Source organism: Uloborus diversus, unplaced genomic scaffold (genome assembly GCF_026930045.1).
Source record: "Uloborus diversus isolate 005 unplaced genomic scaffold, Udiv.v.3.1 scaffold_483, whole genome shotgun sequence".
Classification (NCBI taxonomy): Eukaryota; Metazoa; Arthropoda; class Arachnida; order Araneae; family Uloboridae; genus Uloborus; species Uloborus diversus.
The window spans coordinates 47,016-68,752 of NW_026558663.1; the positions used below are offsets into that span (position 1 = coordinate 47,016).

The 21,737-nt window shown below is 32.7% G+C and overlaps 1 long non-coding RNA gene across 1 annotated transcript; it reads left to right on the forward strand.

The window, feature by feature from the left end:
- Nucleotides 1-2,485: 2,485 nt before the first annotated feature.
- LOC129233507 (uncharacterized) lies at nucleotides 2,486-19,921 on the forward strand. Its single transcript, XR_008581466.1, has 2 exons — nucleotides 2,486-2,714; nucleotides 19,765-19,921. It is a non-coding gene; the product is annotated as an uncharacterized LOC129233507 (long non-coding RNA).
- Nucleotides 19,922-21,737: the final 1,816 nt, after the last annotated feature.

Sequence of the window (21,737 nt, forward strand, 5' to 3'; positions counted from 1 at the left end):
TTTTTTTTTTTGCAGAAATTTTTTTAGAGATAATTTGAATCACAGACAGTTTTAAATCTTATCGAGATTCTGATTGAGGTTATTGTGTACTTGAATTTGTTACTTTCGATTTCAATGAAATTCTATCAACTTGAAACAGCAAAATATGCGGAAAAAAATCAAGTAATTTTGTTTGTTAATTGAGCTTTTTACCGAAACAATATTATCAATGTATCATGATTATTACATTGTGCAAGCAAATGAGACAGAACGAACATCAAAACACCATAATTGAAATAACATTGGACAAGAACTATTCTTACTTACCTGTCACAATCCAAAAAAGGGAAGCATATAGAACAAAAAAGGTCAGCAACAGAGTATGTTAGATTTTAAAGTATACTAGCACTCTCTTTTGCTGCCCATTTTGTTATCGATATTTCTATAATAAAGCTCGTTTGATGCAGTAGCGTAGTATTGACTAACTTTATATTAAAAAAAAAAGACTGAAACAAAACGCTTTTTGAAAAAACCTTCTTTGATTCTTACGGCTATAATGCATACTCAACAAAATTAGTGATGAGAGCTAAATATCAATCAAATTCAAATAAGAGCTAATGAATAAGCTGTTTTTGCAGCCTTGTTTTTTTGTTTTGTTTTTCAAAGCTTCCGTGATTATAAATTGACGTTTAAATAAGTCATCTTCTCAGAAACATTCAGAGAAAGCCACAGAATACTTAAAATTCATCCGATTGACTTTTTACATGCCTCTTCTTTAGACTAGCACGAAAACAACAAAAGGATATTATTATTCCTGAATTTTAAAAGCGAACTTTCACAGTACTTAACACTGACTTTCAAAATGTAAACTCCATTGCGCAAATAAGCGAAATCGACCGGAACGACCGCGCGTTTGTTTATAAACTCCTTCGATTCAGTTGACGACCGTGACGTCAGAGCCCCGACCGGTAGAGAACGGAGCAACCGAAGATCAAGAGTTTATAAACGCGCCCCAAAAACCGCTAGATGGCAGTGCGGTCGAGATGTACGTTCAATTTCACGGTGTTTACATTAGTAGACGCGGGATTTTGTTACAATTTAGTTCCGCGTTTCTCTTTTTTACCTTTATTTCGTGAATATTTCATGAAACAGCGTTTAAGGCTTTTAATGGAGGCATCAAAGTTGAACATTGGAAGAAATAAAGCTTTATCTTGTTTCGTACTAGGGTGCAAAAGTGGGTACAAAACATGCAAGGAAAAAGTTACGCTTTTTAAATTAATTCCCAGGTTAGATAAAGTTTTTGATAAATATTGCTCATTTTGTGCTCTGCATTTCGGAAAACATTTTATTGAAACGCATTTTAAGCATATTATAAATGGTGAGGAAGTTTTGATTCCTCGGGGAAAACCTTTTTTGAAAGATGAGGCAATTCCGACAATTTTCCCAAATCTGCCAACATACTTTACTAAAAAATTACCAAAGAAAAGCTCCATCAGGAATTATGCAGTTAAAAAAAAAAGTTCCCTGTTTGAAAAAAATAAAACTTGATCTTTCCGCAGATGAAACTGAAATAACCACGTAGCTTTATTATTAGTAGAGAAATAAGAGACGCGCAGTTATTGAATACTTAGGGGCCATTCTTTAATTACGTAAGGATGATTTTGGCAATTTTTGATCCCCCTCCCCCCATGTAAGGGTACGTAAGATTTTTCACCCCCCCCCCCCATTCTTACTTAAGATTCCATTTCGTTTTTCAAAATCATAAAATAACAAATCTTGGAATCGTTACATCACTGGAATCGTCATTAAATTCACATTATTAAATTTAACTTTTTGCGTAAAGAAATAGTTACTGAAAAGTTAGAATCTAAACTGAATGTTTTTTCGACATTTTTTTTTTTTTTGATGTAATATTAATTAAAAATAAAACATGCCATACATAATGCGAATATTTTATTATATTTTACACTATTCATTCTTTGCAAAACAAATAATTAAACATCTTATCCTAACACGTTTCTTACCTTCCATACACAAATGGAACATAATCTCTGCCAAATCACTTGTTGACCGCGCAATTTCTAATGTGAAATACCGACTTGGAAAATATTACGTAAGAATGAGTTTGACCCCCCCCCCCCAAAGGTACGTAGAGGCTTTTCCAACCCCCCTCCCCCTCGGGACCCTTACATATTTCATGAATGGCCCCTTATAATCTACTATTTTCATTGAAGATAAATTAGCATAAGGTAATTTTATATTCTTCAAAAAATAAATGAACACCCATGTAACAAATAGCACTTATTACAGAATTTGTCTTTTGCGCAGAAATAAGTTCAATCCGAAAAACGGGGCTTTTAAACTGCGAAATGAGAATGCAATCGCTGATTTAAAACGAGTCTGATTGAGGAGCATAACGTACACCTCGAGCGCAGCGCCATCTGGTTTTTCCTCAGATCTGACCTCACTTTTTCCCCGTCGATCGGCACACTATATAGTTTGTGTAGTTTGTGACGAAACGGTACCGTCGGAGAAGGTATTTTTCGATTTATTCATTCATAGTCTTTGTAGTTGATAACTACTGCTATTCGTTTCACTTTTTCTACAAAAAATGTTCAGAATTGCAAATTTAAGACAAGGACGAGTAGATCCTGCTGAAGAGGAGAGTAAAGCCAAAGCTCATTGTGTCGGAATTTTATTCTGCTTCTTAGTGACTGTTGGTTTAATAAGAGCTGGTAAGTTATGAATTACGATAAGGCAGGGGTAAGAAAACTTTTCAGGCTCAAAACATGTTGGATAGTCATATTTTTGTTCGAAATTTCCGCCAATCGAATCGTATTTGCATCATTATTCATATTTAAAGGCCAATCAACTACACATTGTTCATGGATATTGTAGATTTATTTAGTTTTATGCCAAGTCACGAAGTTTCCAATACCAAAAGTTTTCTCTCTAAACTCTGTTTGTAGCTGAGGGGATATTTCAATAATTGGGAATTGGGAACAGCATTCATGAATAATTTTATTTTGGTAGCTCTTTGCGAATAGATATTTCTCTATTCTTATTTAGATATGTAGAAGAAAAATTCCTTGCACAGGGTGCCAACAGTTTGATGCTGAAAAATAAATTTCGCCCAGTTCCCAATTATTGAGACCTTCCTGTTGCTAGAAATCACATCATTGCGTCATTGACCCACAGCTTTGGGAAGAAAATCAGTTCGTCCATCAAAAGCAGTTTTCTTTTTCCAAGATGTGTCAGTGATGCATCACTATCATTTTCTTCTCTTTGAATGGAAATTTCTTGTATGAGAAAGGTAACTTTAAAAAGCCATAGAAAATAATTCTAGGCTTATAAATTTATACATTTAGCTGCAAATAAGAAGAAATAAATGATAATGTTATTTTCTAAAAACAAACTAGAACATTTTTGTAGATTTTAGGGAGAAAGTTTTTTTTAATGCAGAAAAGATTAAAAAATTCTTTAAATCGAAATAATAAATAATTTTGATTTTCCTCTCTTTTCTAGTCTTTATTGAAATTATAAGATCAATAAAATTTTCTGAATGATAAGATATGTATTGGACTGAGGTAAAAAAAATGTTTTTTTTTGGCTTTAGGCAATGAAGTTCTTTTCTTCTCAACGTTCAAGGTGGCCCTTCAAAGACCCTTTGTGTACAATCGTGGTGACTGCTGCATGTTAAATCTGTTGCAATCGAGCAGTCTTATAAGCTTTCGTTACAAATTGGTATTTCAGGAGGGCAGTGTATCCGTGGTTCCTTAACTTCAGATCTAGATCTGAAAAGCTGAGCTGTCTTAGGGCCCGCAACCAAACCAGCTCATTAACGGTCTAGGTTGCTTGGCTGATTTTCTAGAAATTGAGCAAAAAAATTACCTCTGTGCATCGGGATATGAACTTAAATTTTTCTTTAAAAATTTGAACTTGTTCCAACTTTGAGCAAACTTATCACATAAATAGCTACTTTTGAGAAAAAATTACCCTTGCACATTTCAAAGTCATTATATACTACACAGTACAAGATTTTATTGTACTAGATTTGAATCCTATATTAAGTTGTTCAAACTAGGGAGCCATATGGATAGTGCAATAATGCAAAAAAAAGTGGAAATAGGTAGTAATCCAAAGAGCATATTGTGGCATTTTTTCGGCTCAAAAATTATTTGCCCTCCTGCCCCTGTCAACTAGATATAAAGTTTTAAAAGTTTGTTAAAATTTTTGGAAAGCGCCAAATTTCAGGATGAGAATTTTAAGAAACCAATTTCTCGACGATGATTTCACCATCTACAAATGGTAGGACATCCATCTGCAAAGCATGTGAAAGATGCCTTTCATTACTCGCTAAATGTGGCGACTTTTCTTAAAATTTTTGCAGACTTGAAGACCTTATATTTTGATACCGGGATACACGAGGGCAACCAGAAGCATGTTTTAGTATACTCTTTCAGATGCTACTAACTTAGTATGTTTCATTATTACGTACAGTATGGTTTCTTGGTAACGTCTAAAGTTCAAAAAGAATAATTGTTTTTTTTTTCCAGGCTCACCAGTAGCATTAATCATTAATTTCTTTTCTTCATGGGTTTTAATTTTGATAAAGGGCCAAACTGCAGGGTTGCCATTAGGGCTCGACCGATGGCATTTTTTGGCCGATGGGCCGATGCCGATTGTTGGCCGATTGTTTTCCTCCAAATGGCCGATTGCCGATGGCCGATGCTGTTAGCCGATGGCAAAAAAAAAAAAAAAATCTAACAGAAATAAATTGATAAGATTGTCAGAGATTTAAATGATCATCGATTCACTTCACTTTACTTCCTTTCTACGAATAAGGAATTGTAACCCCCCCCGCCCCCCAAAAAATATCAGATTTCGACCTAAATTTTTATTTTACGATCATCCAATTTAAACTTCACAAGTTTTTTCGGCGCGTATGTCCATGCATATGTACCTAAGAACATATAGATGACCGAAATATCCATTTTGAAAACCTCCTTAGTTAATTATCGCAAATTCTCTTGTGATATTTTCATGCGCGTAAACTTACGTCACTCAAAAACATTATGAAATAGTAAGTTGAAAACTCATACGTAGGTAGTATGATCTAAAAGTTCGAGGACAAGTTGTATAAAAATTTACCGTGAAACTATCTACAAAATAGTCACCTTGAACGACTATGCACTTCTGCCACTGTTCGTATAGCTTTTAAAAGGACTCCTGGAAGACATTTATCGCAAACTCCTGTAAGGCCTCTTTCGCTGCTGCTTTGACTTCATCGTGGGGAAGAAGGCGACTTTCATGTTGAGGATGCACGGTTCGATTGGTCAATACTCTGATATGACAAACCAATAACATCACGTTTCGTCGGACTTAGCTCCGTGTGACTTTTACCTGTTCCCAGCAAAAAAAAAAAAAAAATTGCATGGACGCCGCTTTCTTCCGTTAGGAGAAGATAAAGTTACATCACAGAAGGTAGCGAAAAATGGCTTCCAGGAGTTTTTCCAAATGTTATATGAACACTGGCAGAAGTACATAGTCCCTCAAGATGACCTTTTGTAGGTGGATGTGCTTCGGTAATGTGAACTATTCTGGGTAAGGTTTTATACAGCTTGTCCCTCGAACTTTTGGATCGTACTACGTACAATCTGTATAGGGTGTAGTTATGCTTCTCCTTTTTTGACTGAAGACAAAGAACAACAGCCAAAAAAAAAAGAAGGAAAAGCAAAGAGACTGTTTAATAACCAATTGATTTTTTTTTTAAATTGAACATATAACTAAGATTTCAGTAATATTGTAATAATGTTTGGATTTAGGTAAACTAAACATAGTTAAAAAGCATTAAATTATGTTGTTTAATCATTCAAAAAAAAAAAAAAAACTTTGAAACCGTCAACAAATTACGCTATTAAAGTGAAAAGATTGCCCATAGACATTTTTTAGTCATCAAGTTAAACAAAAAAGGTAACAGATAAATTACAATATTAAATCATAATAGGAATATTTTTATACTTCTTTAAAATTTATGAATAGAAAAGCTGGCATTTTTCATAAAATGTATAACAGTGACATAAATTTTGCGGAAAAAAGAAATAGCCATGAAATGAGCGAGGTTCTTAAAACGCAGCAACAATAAACAAACTCAATATTTACACCAAGTTAATAACTGAATACATATATATACTACTTGATTTGATGTTTGCACACGTAATATTGAACAATTTGCTTGATTAATCTTTTATGAAGCACTGCAAACACGTTCAAATTAAATTTTTCAATTTAACAATAATTTTCTGAAATTTTTAAAAAATTGCATAGTAGAAAATCCTTGAAACTTTTCTATAACATATTATTGTACATATGATGAAAACGAAAATAACTTATACATTGATTTTATATAAATACATAAAAATAGTTACAACAGAAAAAAAAATCAATCGCTATTAATGATGCAAAAAAAGGTGGCGCATTACAAAATATAGGTGAAACAAGTATAAAAAATACGCAAAATGACATTTCTTGACCAAAATAAATAATCGCTAAATATTTAAGAAATGCTTGAAACGACGAGGTAGGGTTAGGGGGGTCACCACCTGATTTTGGTGTAACTCACAATGTTAAACTTAGGCCCCAATTTCGGCTTAATTTTTTTAGTACAGAACCGCTTCCACCAACCCCTCGGAAAAGTTTCTGAATCTACTTCAGCACTTCCGAAAAAAAAAAATTCAAAATCCCTTTGTTTTCTGAATTATGTCACCATTCAAAACGTCTTTAATCAATTTCTAATTGATGCTTTAACTTTTTTCTAAACAATAGATTAAACTTGAAAAAAAAAAAATCTCTAATTTTATGAATGGTGTTAGTTTTAAACAACTCAGAAGTACAGCTTTAGTTTAATTTCAGAAATTGAGGGAGTGGGAGGAGGAGCACGCAAGTGTTCTCGGAAATACCAAAAGTAGTCGTAAAAAATAGAGTTCAAAATAATAATAAACATTGTCGCAGAAAAACCCTTTTAAAACTTGCACCCGAGTTTGTTTTGACGTGCAGTGGCGGATTTAAAATGTAGCAAATGTTGCCATTGCGCGAGAGGCCCCATAACCATAGGGGCACCGTAGGAGTTACAAAAATGCTTTTGATAAATGTTTTACAACTTCTGTGATAGAGAAATACGGCCCCAAAATGTATTTCGACGGGCCCCAAACTTGTAGCTCCGCCGAAGCGATACAGAAAAGACTGCATTATTGTGATTCATATTACAAACATCGAAAAATTAAAAATTACCGTCGGTTCAACAGGAATCGAACAAAATAAAACAAAACCGGTTTCGCCATCTCATATTTTTTCCATGGTCTCCAATTCTGCAATATATCACTAAATGATCGTCAATCTGAGACACTATATTAATTTTGCATTGAAATAAGTAATTAATAGCCACAAAAAATCAGTTAATAGGCTTTTTTGAACATCCGTTCGAAAACAAAAAGGGAAGGTCACAACTGGAACGTGCGCACTTCCCACAGGCGAAAATTTAGCCATCTACAGCTTACCATTTTTTAGTTATGACTTATGAGAGATACATACGTACATCCTGCCGCAAGAAACAACACAATAATTAACGTGTTTGGTACTTGAATGCAGTATTAAAAACTCTTTCAGGGGTGACTAAAATATAAATTCATACTGAAATTTAAGTAAACAATTTTGTTTGAAAACAATAACTCCCTTTACTTTGTATTAAAAAGTAAAACAAAGGTCTTTTTTTTTTTCAAAAACATCGGCCAATTTCATCGGCTTTTCGATGTCTTTAAGGCCGATGGGCCGATGTTTCCTGCAAGTTAGCATCGGCCGCCGATGCCGATGGCTAAATTGTTGAACCATCGGCGCCGATGCATCGGCCAGGCCGATGCATAGTCCTAGTTGCCATGTACCGGGAAAACCTGGAATTGTCAGGAAAAATTAAAATGGCCGAAAATCAGGGAAATGTCAGGGAAAATGAAAAATTGCATATTTCCGATCGTTCTTAGCGCGGCTCGCGATCTATGACATAAAAAAAAACTTTCAACCTTGTTTTTTTCGTCGCCGCCATTCCCATTCGTCCTTTTGTCATTCCCTCTTTCTTCTTCCCCTTGCAGTTCTTTTTATCAACTCTCTCATTGGCGCGTGCGCCATAGCAGTCGGCGGCGGACATGCGCAGAAGGTTCTTTTCTTCCTAGTTTCAGCGGGCTCTGTTTAAACGCTGCTTGTTTACGTCAGCAGTTCTGAAGTTGTTATGATACACAGCACATTGTTTTGTCTGCGAGTGCCTGCTTGTTTACGTCAGCAGTTCTGAAGTTGTTATGATACACAGCACATTGTTTTGTCTGCGAGTGCGACTGAAGTTCTTAATGAGATGCAATAATCTTTTCTTTCATCTTAATATATAAAAATCAATGTCCTGAGATAACATATATACATATATATATATATATATATATATATATATCAACGCACAGCCGAAACCGCTGAAGCTTCAGACTTGAAATTTGGCAGGCATGTCCGCATGATTACAAAAGTAACCACTAAGAAAGGATTTTTCGAAATCTCAATTAGTTCGGGAGAAACTAATTAAAACCCCTTAATTTCTGCGAAATTAAAAACCTGTCATTGAAATTCAAATCCCTTATTTTCAAAGGCTTTCCTCCATTCAAATCATTATTCAGTACTTCATCTCAACTTTTGGTCGATAGCGAACTATAAATTTGATATTGTTTCGCACGTGATTCTTCGAGGCTTTTCTCAAGTCAAGTAATAATGTTTCTGTCTTTTGCTTTTATTTTTTCAAAACTAGAAACAACGTTTTTAAGAACATTGTGGCCGCTAGTATTTTATATTATTTCTTTAAATTAAGTAATGAAATCGTATTCTTCTAAACAATTTTGTTCTGTAAATTTAGTTCATTAGATAATTTTAAAGTTAGAAAGTTTCTTTTTTACAGAAGTATCGCTAATCTTTTTGTATTTTGGTAGTGATCTTTAAAGATCCGATTAAAAAAAAATCTGCACATCAGAGAAGTTTCTGATCATTGCTCAAAATTTAACTTTATGACAGGGTGCCCACAGGAGTGGGCACCCTTTTGATGGCGCAAATTGCCATATGGGGAGGGTGTTAAAAAATACATTGAACTGAAAAAACGATGTTACATACTATAATCTACACGAGTTATATGCATATTCATTGCAATAAAATAATCATTTACATAAAAAAAAAACAGCTGGAGAAATTAAATGTTTCTAAATTTGTGACTTTTTCTATTCCAGGGCTAATGTTAAATTAAGGGGTCATTGAGCAACCTCTTAAAATTTGAGTAAGAAGCTAAAACTTTTACAGCACAATAATTAAGTTTAAAAAAGATAAGGGGTGTTTGGACTTGAGCTGAGAGAAAAAAAAATTTTTTTGAACCACCTTTAGTACATATTTTGTAAAGTTTGAAAATGAGGTAAATTTTATCAAAATTTGAGATGTATATATTAATGTTGCGAAATGAAGGTGGAGATCGATAACCTGGAATTTTTCCCAAAACCACCTGGAAAACTTGGAAATGTCAGGGAATTTTATTCTTGAACTTCCGTGGCAACCCTGAACTGGAAAAATGCTAAGACTAATTTCCAGTGGCTGGTAAAAACAATTTCATAAAGCACTTTTTCAAATGGTAGAATTTTTTTTTCACTCTATGTGCTAAAGGATATCTTATTTAATTTGGTTGAAATTAATAAAGTTGAATCCCATTTTTTAAAAAACCGTTATAGCAAACATTATATAAGGTTGAGATAAGTAGAGGGATGTAAGTGGACATTTCAAGTTTTGAGTAAAAAACGTTTTAAGTTCTGACCCTTAGTAGGTTTTTCATTGAAATGTTTTTCTAAATCATGCTGTCTCGCAGTACCTACCACGGCTACAAGTACAAGCAATTGCCCCAAAACAGAGGAGAGATTCGCCTACTATTTGCTGATTATCACCAAATTTTAAATTTTAGCACTTACATCCTTTTGTTTCTCACTGCCTCATATTCTAACAATGCTGACATCTGTAACAGATCCCTAAATTGTATTTATATTTCTATGTAATAAGATTATAGTCCAGTAACCTTGTCGCCTGAAAGCAAGGTTGTCCTATTTTGTCCACATCGGAAAAAAACGCCAAAAAGAACCTGGGAAAAACCGTCCTGGACAAAATGTCTTTTTTTTCCACTTCCTCCAGTAAACTGAAAGTTTTGAGTTAAAAATTTGAAGTTTGAAAATAATAAATAATTATATAGATTTTTCCTATTCAATTCATATTTTAATATAAAAATAGCATACATAAATATGTATATAAACAATTGATTGTAAAGTCATTTAAAGTGAAACTGAAAAAGTAAGATCAGTTGAAGTTTATGTAAGTGTGTTAATAAATGAAATAAATTATAAGCATGTAATAGCATTTATAAAACAAGCACATCAGCTGTAAATTTTAAGATGTTTAATGAAAGAAATATTGGCATGAAGTGAAATCTGTTCTTGCACTACAAATACAAATGTGATGATCAGCAACAGGCTCTGACTTGGCTGTTCCCCCTAGTCAATTTATTAGTCCCCAATGGAAGATGAATGGCCCTTTTAAAGCTATCTACCCTCTTGCCTATTACAGCCTCTTCCGGTACACTGTTTTGAGTACCCACATCCCTACTAAAGTAGTATTTTTTCTTAATTTGTATGACATTAACATATCCATAAAAAATGCTTAGTACATAAATATTTTACTATGGGGGACATCAATAAAAACTTGAAAAATATAACAGTTATAAAATATTTTTAGTCTGTGTGTAAATTTTTGTTTTGTATGTAAGTCTCTAAGCATTTCATTTGACATTCCCATTGAGTTTATTTTCTGTTTTATATAATAGTCTAATCATGCCCAATAGCTTATTCACATTGTTAAATTTTATTACTTTTAAGTAAATTATGATCTAAAATTAGCTGCACCAATGTGTAATTATTATTATTTTTCTTTTTTAGATTTATGAAATTCTAAAGCTATAAGGCCAAAGATAAGTGAATAACTTATACATACAAAAAAAAATAAAATAAAATAAAATATAATAGTTCTTTACAACTCACTTGTAACTTGTTGAGGTAAAGTTTTTAAATTCAACCATTCTTTTCTGATTTTGTTGAATATGATACATAAAAGCAAACAAATTTTAAAAATAGATATCAAAAGCATTCTAACTTAAATGTGCACTATACAGTGATAAATAAGTGTAAGAAAAAAGTAGAGCAGGACAGGCCTTGTCTTTTGTGAAAAGTATTAGGCAGGGGGAAAAAAATGTAATTAAGAGAGCTTTAATTTGTAGTTGTAGTAATGGTGTTTTTGCATCCTTAATCTCCCTTTTTAGTATTTTGTCATGTCACACATGTTTCTGTGTATGAAATATAAGTAGTTGCTCTAGATTAATGCAAAATTTAAATTATTGCTGCTACAAGCTGCTCCAAATTTGCAATTTTACTGCTTTAAATTTGCAATTTTACTGCTCCAAATTTGCAATTTTACTGCTCCAAATTTGCAATTTTACTGCTCCAAATTCACCATTTTACTACTCCAAACTCACCATTTTCATGCTCCAAACTCACCATTTTCCTGCTCCCAAGATTGCTCCAAAAGAGAGTTTTGGTCGGCACATCCCTGTTATGTGCTAAATATATGATATTGAGTATCATGTATGATATCATGTTTCAACTTTTTGGTATTGTCTCTCAATGGATCACAATTTTAGTTGTATATAGGGATGAGGTCAAATAACATATTCACTTTAAGAAAAGAATTGATTAATTGATAATCATGCAAAAAAAATTTGTCTTAAACCTCTTACTTTAAAATAAAAATTTATTTGTGCTTAACATTTTAATTCATTTTTTAAAAAAATTGAATGCATGTTGTATAGTAATTTTCATTTATTTTTATGCCTTTACAAGTTCAGCATTTGTAAAATAAATTCCATATTTAACAAAAGAAAGCATGCACAATGTGTTAATGCTTTTTTTTTTTTTCAATGTTTCTAAAAAAGAAATTTTTTGGTGAGACAAACTGCTCCTAGTTCACTATTTTCCTGAACCAAGCTGCTCCGAAGTCACTATTTTCCTGCGCCTGGGATGGCTCCAAAAGATTGGTTTCAGCTGGCACAGCCCTGAAGTAGTTTGAAAGCAAGTTATGAGTGTTTCGACTACAGAAGTAAAAGAATTGAGAAAAAAGGGGGGGGAGAGAATTTCTACTCATATTCAGGATTTATTATTCAAATTAAACCTTTCAACTTTTGATTCGTTTGAGGATTTGTGAAATATTTTCAGTTGCCATTTTAGTCCTTAATTGTACTTTTTTCCTTATAAAAGATAGGTTGCAGTATCAAGATAACACCTTTTTCTAGCAGTTTTCGTACCGAACATAATGAAATACAAAAATTGCATATTTGTAAAAAAAATTTGAAGATGGTTATAGATTTGTTCATTTAGCTGTTTAATTTTCGCGCATAAGTAAGAGAGTTTGTGGTCTCTCTGCTGAAAATGTGTGTTAGGAACGCATTTTTAGACTCTTTTATAGTTAATAAGAGGATGGGACGCTTGAAAGTTCGGAAATTTTTTTGGATTTAGAGATTATGTTTTCAAAAACATAATTGTTTGCTATCCTTAGTGGCTTGAAGGGAAATGATGAGATTCAAGAATTTTCCGCAGTCATTCTTTAATATTAGAGCCTCAAAAACGCAATTTTAGAAATCTTTAGTAATGCTAAAAACCAGGTGTTTCGAGGTCCTTCCATCAGAAATTTTTTTGGAATTGAAGTCCTAAAAGCGCAACTGTAGTCCACCTTTGATGACGTAGCAGAAGACATGGGGTCAGAACTTTTCCCCAGAAATGTTTCAATGTAGAAGTTCCAAAAATGTAGTTTTAGACAATCTTTGAATGATGTTGAAAAATGAGGAAAGAAAGGATATGGGGGCTCGTTCGAAATTGGAGCCTCCAAAATGCTATGTTTAGCCATCTTAATTACAAGTCATATAAAACTAAGATATTTAATTAAAACAAGAATATCACAGATATTATTATTCCAGATTAATAATATCATATGATCCAGATTCATATTAATAATATCATACCAATCTGACGTTAAGGGAAGGGATGGGTTCCGGTTCCATCCTCTCTTCGATATTAAAGCTTCAAATAGGCAATGTTAGTGGATCTTCATTAATGAAAGGGGAAGGCAGTGGCGTAGCTAGGGTGGAGCAAAGGGGGCGGTCCGCCCGGGGTGGTACTTTGCTTGGGCGTCAATTTCATGCTCTTGATGTAAAAAAAAATGCAACGTTTTCAAATAGGGAAATCATGCTTTTGATCAATTACTGAAAAAAAAAGCATCTTTTCGTTATAATATGAAGCTAGCACTTGATTTTAAGAAAGTTACTTGGAAACCACCTTATTAAAAACAAAAACTATATTTTAAGGAAAGTTACAACAAGAGTAAGAAAAGAGAGGTCTGAAATGGTGGGCAATTAATTGCTCATTTTCGAGGTAGCATTATCTGTTTCAGAAATTGCTTTAATTGGTCACTTATTACAAAATCCATTCAGACCAGAATGAATTTTATATATGTTTTATAAAAGTACTTACTCACAACTCAAATAATAACTGCGACTAATCTTGCTGCTTTATATCAGTAAAATTCCTATAAACAGTGAGTTTCAAACTGAGACATTCATTTCAGTGGAAGGTTTTTAATTAGTGAATTGATGTCTAAGTAAACCTTTCACATGGAAAGTAATGATTTTCGATGCACAACTTTTCCTTCTCATGAATCAGTATGGTTAATCGAACTTATGGGGTTTATTAATGTCATCACCCTGTATCAGTGAAAAAGAAAACCATCCAAATTCTGTAATATAGCAGTATCCGATCTAGGAAAGCTGGGTTCGGCAACTTCCGAGTTTTTCAACATTAAGGGAGGCACCCAAGTACGGATCCAAAAGGAAATCATTACCCCCTTTGACAAGACCAAAGAAACCATAAAATTGCGTTTCTAGATCTTTAAATTAGGAACATTTCCTGTGCAGAGTGCTGGCCTGGTGTCACCAAAGTTTAAAATGTATTTTTAGGACTAATTTTGAAAATTTTTCTCAATAGAGCATGTTCTTTATTTTTATTTGTAATTAAGTTCTTATTTTTCCTTTAAATACTTATGACTGTTTCTCACCCAAAGGACGGCAAATTGTGGAATTGCCCCAGGTGGCAGAAAGTGTAACTACGTCACTATGGGAAGAGCTCGAGATCAGGGTCTCTCCCCCGGATTGTTTTCGGAATTGAAGTCCTCAAAGTGTAATTGAAGGCCCTTTTTAAAGACATTATGGCATGAGGTTAAAAAAAAAAAACAATCATGGAGAGAAAAGCAGCATATATCCTGATTTTTTTTTTCTTTTTGAGAAGCCAGGGCCGGGCCCTAGGGATTTTGTCCCTGCTGCCCCCCCCCCCTCGGCGGCCCAGGCGATCAGACACACATTTCCCCATCTACTTATTTGACAATTATTTCTTTTTAAGAATTTCTTTTTTTGCAGCAGACTAAGCATATAATTTACTCTTCCTTAAAATATTTGTGGCAAGTAGACTAAAAAGAAGCTAACTGTATAATTATTCTTATTAAAATAATGCAAACTTTACCTGATTATCAAATTATGTTGCCATATTGACTATGTTTCACTTTTTCGAGAATTTAAAAAAATTTATAAGAAAAACCGGAAAAATACCACTGCTGATATTTTTCTTAAAATGAATTCTAGGGCAAATTTGCAAAAAAATACTGATTTACTGACTAAATTTTGAAAAAACTGACCAAGAAGAAGAATACAGTCAACCCTGGTTTATCGCGGTTAATTCGTTCCAGACTTTTCCGCGATAACTGAATTTCCGCGAAGTAGAATTCTGTATATATTTTTTTAATTAGAGCGCATAAAACTTAACTTACAGCAATTTAAATAGGTTTTTATCATAGTTAGAGCCCCATAGACATGAAACAGCACCCTTAGCCACCATTACATTTGTATTACTTAATATATTGCACAAAATGAGAAAATTAGATTTGTTAGACGTGTTAATTATTGGGAAATAAACTAGACACACACACAGTTCTTACACATTACTACTAATCTATGAAAAAACCTCAACTTGTTCGATGAAGAATCAATTGCCCGTAAGTGACCTTTGGTGCCCCCGTCTTCCTCTACATTTACGTGTACAACTTAAAAAGCTAGTACATTGTTGAACACCATTTACAGATGTATTTATCCCCTAGTAATAATACAGTGATTTATACTTTCCAGTTAGTGCTTAACGGTTAAAATGAGATAGCGATTCAATACACTTTCTTCGGGGATTTTATACCTCCACTCCCTCAACTAGTACAACTAGCCCCTCAGACCTTACTTAAAAGACATGTACTTTGTTATTCTTTTGTAGAAAAAAGTTTACACGAGCACATAAATAAGGCTAACTACTATATTTGAAAAAGAAAAAAAAAACTAGAAAAAACCGCGAGGTAGTGAAGCCGCGAAAGTCGAAGTGCGAAGTAGCGAGGGACGACTGTACTGACTTTTACTTACCAGTTTTATGCCCTGTAATAGAAATTGAAGAAATAAGGCACCACTGAATTTATTCAAATACTTTTCAATTCATCTTTGCATGTCTTTAGTTGGATTACATTTGGCACTAATTCATTGACAAGCTGCATTGTACCATTACAAAGCCGATTTTGCTTGAAAAAGGAAACATCAAAGTTATGAAATAATACAGAAATTGTGAAAAACTAAATTGAAAATTTAGGTAATTGGGTATAAAAACGACCTATTTTGAACTTTATATAGTCCTGTAATTTTATTTTCTTCCCCTCCCCCCTTTTTTCTAGTTTCAGCTTAGCATTGTGACTTCCTAGAATATTTTTCTACAAATTTCATGTTAATAGATGCATTTGCATATTACTGGCAAACATAAGAATATTATACCCAAATTACCCCTTGGATGAGGGAATTTGGGTATAGTAATGGTTAGAGAGCGAAGCATGGTTTTAATAACAATCTTCTCAATGCTTTTAAACTTCAATTGAATATAAATACAATAGGAATTGAATATAAATACAATATGGAATGATATTAATGGGGCATTCCAAGGTATTTGTGACATAGGGGTGTCCGTAACAAAACTTGTTAAAAGGTTAAAATTTTTATATATATTAAAAAAGCACATTCCAAAGGACACACATGTCATTTTTTTTCATTTACTTCATATTATCCATGTAATCGCAATCAAAACATCAAAAATACAATTTTTAACGTTACGGACTCTACATTGAATTTTTCTTCGCTAGTTACTTGAACCGAATTCTAAGCCAAAACTGGTGCTTGGGACAAATAAAGTAAAGGATTATCTCTAATACATATAATAATTTTAATCAAAAAGTGCATTCGTTAAAAAATTATAAGTTGTGAAAATGGTGATTGTAGAGTCCGTAACAATAATTAGAAGAAAAGTTTTGTTAAAATTTTTATTTATGCATTTTATGTCACTAAATTGAATGTTTTCTAACTTCACCTATAGTGTTACAATATTCTAAAATAAGTTTCATGATTATTTAAATTCGGTATTTTTAATTAATTTTCTAAATTTGGTTACGGACTCTACATTTGGCAACCGTTTCAACACGGCTCTTTCTTTACCAAAATGTTTGAACAGCCTGCACAAGAAAAAAAAAAAAAAAAAAAAAAGTAGCCCTTTAAAGGAAATTACAACTTATACTTTAAAAAAACTTTGACTTTCAGAAAAATTTTGACTAAACAAGTAAGTGTATAGGGGGAGTCAGGCACATTGGTCTGGCTCTCTACTTTTCTTCTTTTTTTTTATCTCATCATAAATTTCAATTCGTAATTTTATTTTCTACCATGAGTTAAATATTTCTCACCACCCCAGAAAATTTTCAATTCATTACCTTTTTCCCCATTAATACTTTAAGAGAACTTTGTGAAGTGAACCAACCTGCCACAGTCCCGGTGTCCCCACATTACGAACTCAACTTCTATTACAATTTTAATGTCAAATATTATCCAACATTTGTACCAAACAAATGTTTTATGATTAGAATCAAAAACCAAAGTTTAAAGATCAATACAATTAAAATTGACCAACATTTACTGTTACTCTTTTTCAACAATCAGCACAATTTGTGTTTTTAGCAACTTCACTATTGCTAATACTGGAGTGTTGCTTTTTTAATTGTTCTAAAAGTTTTTGTGTGTTTTCTAAAAGTGAAGCAACATACCCCAGGTACTTGGTCTAAAAAAAGTTGTCCTTATTTTTTCCCTACAACAAAAAATAAACTGCTAATACTTAAGAACTAAAAAAATTTATTTTAGCAGAGGAATTCAATTTATTGCTTCATTTTTCATGGAAACCATTTAAAAAAAATAAAGTTGCTTAGTTATGAGAGTTAATCAATTAAAAGTAGCACAGCCAAAATAACAGTTTCTGAAATTTGTTCGAAATAACTGTACAATATGATTTCATTATAGGAATTGTAGAACTATAGGCGCTACTTTTTGTTGGTCGTAAATTTAAAAAAAAAAGAAGGTACTAAAATTATCAAGGCTGGTTTAACGAGTCCCAATTTACCCTATTATCTTATGGGATGTTGACTGATCTGGTGATCGCGAATTTCAGTATATTTCCAGTGTGACATTTAAAAAATTTCCAGTATAAAATAGGAGTATATATTGTACAAAAAAAAAGAAAAAAATCACTTTCACGTTAAAATAAAGGAACAAAGTAAGGCATGTCAGATGCCATTTCGTACATTAATATTAGGGCCATTAAACAAAAATATAAGATCTTTCGTGCCATAGATGACTGAGACTTATCATACATTTAATTAAATGCAATTATTTAAACCGGAAATGAATAAAATTTTGTTGCTTAAAAATATATGCGATTCCTGAAGCAAAAAATGTTGCCTTTTTAAATTAAATTAACAGAAAATTTAACTTAACTTTAAAAATGAAATTTAAAAAGTATTGGGTTAAAAACATCTTCTTCCTAACATGTCCCCCCCCCCCAAAAAAAAAAAGTTATCCCGAAATTTCGACTTACCGAAGATGGTCTGGTATTGATCACTTCAGATAACCAAGGTTCTACTATAAAAGTTGAATTGTTAGTGAAATTTGCATTAAAACCTATCTTTTCAAATATCAAATTCAAGACTGAAGAAATCAACATATCACTTGGTCTGTTCCAACAAGAGGCCACCTTCAATCTGGTACCCCCCCCCTAGAGCTTGGGTGCACCTCCCCTAAATATCCCACAGACCCCCTCCCCCATAATATCAAAAACCTCTCCCCAAAAATGAGAAAAATACCTCTCAAAACACCCCTTAAAAAAACTTCAATGGCACAGTCTGCGGCATGCCCCCCCCCCCCCCCCAGGTGGGCACTTTTCACATATATGATGAAAAAATAGTCATAACAGTTGATTCTATCATTGTAACTATTGAACAATGAGGTAGTATTGTTGTTGTTTACACTCTATAAACAATAATTCAAACAATACTCGAACGTGACAAATATGTAGAGTCCGTAACATGTTCATAATCGTGCAGTTCTTCAGTAAATAATTCCGTAAAAAATATTTACCTTTTTAAAAAATATTTTGGTGCTTAAATGTATTATAGATAAACTGAGACATAGTGGAAAACCTTCATTAGGTAAGAGTAGTTATTACTTTCACAGAAAATTTGAAGATAGTTTAAGCAATAATTTCCATGTCTTTTTAGCGTAGAGTCCGTAACATGCTATATATCTTCCTATATCTTTAGAAATTCAACACAAAAATAAACTTTTTTCAATGTTATGACATAACTACACATAGGACTAATCATTTACAAAAAGTTTAATTTTACTATTTGCACTAATCATGAGTAGAAGGCTAAAACATCCTTATGAAGTGTAGAGTCCATAACAGCCAAATACCTTGGAATGCCTCTAATACTAATTTTTATAGGTATTAAGATAAGCATGCTTCAAAAAAAAAAAAAAAAAAAAAAAAAAGCACAAAATGAAAAACATTTTTTGACGGGAAGTAGTTTCTTTGTTGCAGAAAATTTAAGCATATTTGAACAATCTTCCAACTCATTTTTAGCATATATAACCTTAGTTAGTGACAATGCACTTGCACATAAGTGCCAATTTTAATAGTTCAATAAAATTATTATTTGCCCTTCTGTTAAGTAAAATGTAATGTACCCAAATTACCACATAATTTTAAATCATTAATTAAATGAAAACTAATTATCGTAAATGTTTCATTTTAATTCAGCATTCAAGTAAATATATATGTTATGTCTACAAACTTAAACTTAGAAAACATAGAGCAGCAGGTTAATTAGCAGCAGTATTTGAAAGTAGTTGGTTTACCTGGTATTGCCCTCTCCAAAAAGCTGAACTTATTTTTTATAAATTTCAATTATGGTGTTGGCAAAGTTTTTTCTGCATACTATATACTCTTAGGTAAGAATAAAGTTTAAAACTGTGAATTTTTGCAGACTTACCATTAGTTATTATTTAATACAACAGAACTTATAACCTAACTACCCCCCTCCCTATAAAATAAATCTGCTATAACTGTCGAAATAAAATCGTGAGGAAAAAGTAATTAATATTTAAATATTTATTCACTTTCTTTTCAGCACCTCTTGCTATTGAATCGCTGAAAAGCTGAGAATTTAAATTATGTCAAGAAGTTTCATACAGATTTCTACTCATCTTACTGAACTCTTAGAAAACTTGAAAATTCACGCTGTGTATAGAAAACATTATGGAATAAACTAATTATGTTAAACATTGCATTTTTTTCTTTCATTTCCAGTTAAGTTTCTTAAAATCTATTTATTTGATGGTTAGTTAAAACAATAAGCATAAGTTTTTGTTTCCAAAGCTGTAGGTATGAAGAATGAAGATTTTCATGTATTGTTACAAAATTAAGATAAAATATTTGTATGTCACGTCTTTCTATATCAACTTGTAAAAATGATATAATTGGATTGTTTTTTTTTTCATCACATGGGGCTTAATGAGATTTCTTGTTTCTCAGGCAAAAAAAACACCAGCAATGAATAAGTTAAATAAATCTAACCAGGAGCGTAGCTAAGGGGGGGGTTTTGGGGACAACCCCCCCCCCCCCCCGAAACGTTAGTCTCAAAAAAAAAAAGAGAAAAAGAAGAGAGAAGAGAAAGAAAACAAAGAAGAAAAGAAAAAAAATCCAAGCGATATATATATATAAAAGAAGTAACCCCCCCCCCCCCGAAAGTCGGGTCTAGCTACGCCACTGAATCTAACATTAGGGCTATCTTAATAAAAGTAATCCTTGAAATGCAGTTCAACTGTAGTGCATGATTGGGATGCGTTTTTAAACTTTGTTTTTGAGCATCAGATACAAAAGATCAAAAACATTTGTCATAGATTGAATAAGTTGCATTCGAGTTGCTTTCTAACAGAAGGAAAGTTGAATTGGTTTTCTCAGTATTGTTAAAGTCATAAAGGTACCGTAAAATGGTCCAACTATGGGCCACTTTTTGTTGTTTTCAACAAGAATTCCATGTATATCTTTGATTTAGAAATTTGAGGACTTTAGCAATAGTAGCTCTACATCTCGTCTTTCAAATGAAATGTTTAAAAAAAAAATCTAAAATGGAAAAGAGAGGAAAGGGAATTTTTTCCCTGTGGCCCATATTTGTATCCCTACTGGGCACAACTATCAGCCACCTCATTTTAACCTAGAAAACACAGTGGAAACTTGATCTGGCCTATTGTTGTCTGCGACTACAAGGAATTTTAAGAATTCTAAGAACTTTTTTATACCATCATTTACCCTTTTTTTTTCAATTTTGTAAGACTTAATCATCATTTGTGGTTTTGACTGATTAATAAAGTTTAACATGGTAAACGTAGGTAACGTTCTTTATTATCTACCTTGGTTTTGACATAGAAACACTTGAAAACTAGCAAAATCTCACCAACTATAGGTTAGGTACCTATGCATAGGTCTCAGAAAATACGTAGGTCTGACAAATTTAAAACAAGATTTAAAAAAAAGAAAAGAAATTTTGAAAACTAAAATGCAAAATCACATTTCTTATTCCAAATCTCATCAAAACATAATTTTTAAAAATTATCTCAGCTTGTATTTGGTCCAGCTTTCAGGCAGCACCTTCTTCAAAAACTCCTAGTACGGGCGACCCCCCAAGCCTTCTTTCATTTCTTGCCATTATTTACAATAAATAACTCAAAATATGACAAAAGCATCCCTACAGAGAATAAAATGAAATTTAAGCCACTAAAAACTGTGAAAAATAGGTAGCCCATTGTTATACCCCAACAATCCCATTTTCGATAAACGTTGAGAGCTTGTGAAAACTACGAGACATTTTAAGTCAACAAGCGGCTTAATTCAGAACTGACAAACCAGTAAAGCAAATCTGAACTTGCCAGATCTTGGAAAACTGTTAGTGGTCTGCCCAAAGGAGACTTTTGGCTCTTCCACGAATGAGTCGAATCACGCACTAAGAGCGACTTAATTATCTGAAGCATACACAAACAATGGCAATCTCTGATGAAGCATATTTAACTACCTAAATGGTAACACTACCCGGTAATTTTTTTT